The following is a 2,726-nucleotide window of genomic DNA, read 5'->3' as shown; positions in this document are numbered from 1 at the left end:
CCTGCAGGACTCCTGCGTGCAGAGAATTGGACCAGTATGCTGGAACCGTGAGCTAGGAGCGGCTGGGCTCCACAGAGCCGGTTGTGTGCTAACAGCATCCATACTGAGGAAGCCATTCGTCTACACAGCCGGAAACAAGACCCTCAGATACCGCAGGGTGTCAATAGAGCTGAGGGTGAGGCCGGTAATAGTGGGCTGAGCTCAGATCCCGGTTCGGTCAGCTTTCAAGAGGCGAGAGCACCTTACTCTGGGGGGGTGGGGGGCAGAAACGAACGGGATGCTATCTCAGGCAGGTGTGAGTTACCCCACCCATCAGCGCCTTCCGCTGAGGGGCACCGCCAAGCATTCTCTCGTCCTGCAGCGAGGACAGCCGCCCGCCCCGCCGGCAGGGAGGGAGCACCTCGCCTCTCGCTCCGGAGCAGGGGCCGGACGAGCTCGGGACCGGCCGTCCGCGCGCCACACCGCGGCGGGACAGCGGGAGGCGGCGCGCGGCCCCCACTCGCCCCAGGCTCGCCTGTTCTAAAATGGCGGCGGAGGCAGCTCGCTCACACCCCGCCGCCCGCGCTCTTCCAAAGTCGGGGCCGCAGGAGGCGGGAGCCGGCCGGAGCGCCGCGAGCAGGAGGGCGCGGGCTGCTCGGACCCTCCAGTACGGCGAGGGCCACGGAGCTTTGAAGCGCCCACGCACGCTAGAAGCCAGGAGGCGGATGCAACTGGAAACACCTCCGGCGCCTCAGAAACGAAGGGAGGAAAAAAAAAAAAAAAAAAAAAAAAAAAGGAAAAAGAAAAAGAAAAAAAAAAAAGCGAGCGAGCGGCGGCGGCACATCCGGGACCCTCCGCCCGCCCCGCCCCGGAAATGATGTTTCAGGCCAGGAGCGGGGGAGGAGATCGCTCTTCAAAGTGGATTCTTTCCCCGCCGTAGTTGGTCTCCCCACAAAGTGTCTGGAATCGCCTTCAACACCCCCTCTCCCGGGTTACTCGTTACCCTCTTGCGGCTCTGGGGCTTCTTTGCACAAAGCTGGCTGCTGGAACTGGCAGCTCTCGCCTCGCAGAAAGTACCCCTCGCACCACGCCCCTGCTCGCCCCCAGTTGCCTTCTCAGTGCGTGTAGTAAGCGTACCTCCGAGAGGACTCTTGGGTGACCTCAGCCCCTGTCAAACCTAAGCGCAGCTCTTCGGAGCCCGTCCTCGGAACCCCGCCTCGCACTCCCCGCACCCCCCACCAAACCCGGCCCGGGTTCGGCGCTGTCCGTCAAGGTGCCGAGCCCGCCCCTTCCGGCGGCTCGCCGGGCCCGCCTCCTCCCCTCTTCCCTCCCCACCCCTCCCCGTGCGAGTGTCTCCCTCTCCCTCTCGCTCCCTCTCTCTCTCCCTCTCTCTCTCTTTTGTGAGTTATAGCAACCGTTGCCTTGTGAATCAAGCGCCATAGTCACCGTAGTCCTGGCGACTGTTACCCATCAACAACAACTACTCCTCTCCTCCTCCTCCTCCTCTTCCTCCTCCTCCTCCCCACCACCACCATCTCCATCACCCACCAACAACACCACAATAATCCACAGCCAAGGTGAATATTCTTCGGTCTCTACATGTGTGTGGGAGCGTGTGGCTGCGTGTGAACGCGTGTGTCCGTGCGTGTGTGTGTCCGTGTGCGCGAGCCGAGTGTGGCTGTGCGGGGGTCTCACTCCTGACACCGGGGGCTGCTGCTGCGGCGCCGCCGCCGAGGGGCTCCGTGCCCCGGCTTGTTTACAATGGACCGAGCGCGCCGCGGCTGGCTCGGGGGTGTGGGCGCCGCGCCGCCCCGGCCCTCGGCGGCCGCGCTTCAGGGATGGAGCGGGAGCGCTGGGGGCTGCGAGCCGAGCGGGAGAGGGAGCCACAGTTCCCCGACGCGGATGGTGGAGCTCTCCCCTAGGTCTGGCTCAGAGGAGGAGGGTCAGGTGAAGAGATAAGGCTTGCTTTCTTTCTTCCTTTAATTTTCTTCTTTTCCAAAGCTGCTGGTTTCCTGCTTCTTTCCAAACCGAAATAGACAGCAGCGTGCGGGGGGGGGGGGCAAGAGGTGGTGTTTTGTTGTTGTTGTTGTGCACTTGTGGGGCCTTGTTATGGGTTTTGTTATTTTTATCCTCGTACAACGGTGAACTTTTCCCACCGCCTATTCCCTTCATTTTTGCCCCTCTTTGCCTTGTGCTAAATGGGCTGCTCTGCTTTTGCCATCATCAGCTGCACGATTTCTTTTTTCTTTTAAAACTGTGTTTTCTTTGTGCTGCAAACAGTCTTAATATCCATTCAGCACTCTTCCCTCCCCCCCTTCTTTCCCCCCCACACCCCTTGCACACACATTGAAACCAGGGGCCTCTTCGCTGGGCTCTTTGCTGCACTGGAAAAGAGATTTTTAAAACAAGTCTCTCTCCTCTCTCTTTCTCTCTTTTTTGGGGTGTGTGTGTGTGTGTGCGCGCGCGCGTGTGTGCTTGTGATTTAAACCAGATGCAGGGCATCTGTGATACTTGGGTTAGTAGTTATTGACAGTGCTTTATCCTTCATGTGGAGATGGGAGGGGTAGTAGTGAGGTTCCATTTCACTTTGATGAACCTCCTTCCCCACAGTGGAGTGTTAACAATTTTCATTGTGGTTAGACTTTGTGTGTGATAAATAGGGAAAGGGCATAAGGAAGCTTTGTGAGAACTCAGTCTACAATGTTATTCGTGACAGTTGTAGTACTTTAAAGAGTTTTTTTTTTTTT

At 58.7% G+C, this 2,726-nt stretch overlaps 1 protein-coding gene across 2 annotated transcripts in view; it reads left to right on the top strand.

The window, feature by feature from the left end:
- The first annotated feature begins 1,292 nt into the window (after positions 1 to 1,292).
- Positions 1,293 to 2,726, top strand: part of RFX3 (regulatory factor X3) — a 285,719-nt gene continuing 284,285 nt past the window's right edge. The window contains exon 1 of one of the 2 annotated variants that reach the window (XM_040620294.1): positions 1,293 to 1,556. The gene's annotated coding sequence lies outside the window, so the exon portion shown is untranslated. Of the gene's footprint in view, positions 1,557 to 1,807; positions 1,927 to 2,726 lie in introns of those variants that run through there. The other variant, XM_040620295.1, reaches the window with a different exon arrangement.

This window comes from Ursus maritimus, unplaced genomic scaffold, assembly GCF_017311325.1.
Source record: "Ursus maritimus isolate PB19 unplaced genomic scaffold, ASM1731132v1 scaffold_34, whole genome shotgun sequence".
Classification (NCBI taxonomy): Eukaryota; Metazoa; Chordata; class Mammalia; order Carnivora; family Ursidae; genus Ursus; species Ursus maritimus.
This window is presented reverse-complemented; position numbering and strand designations above follow the sequence as displayed.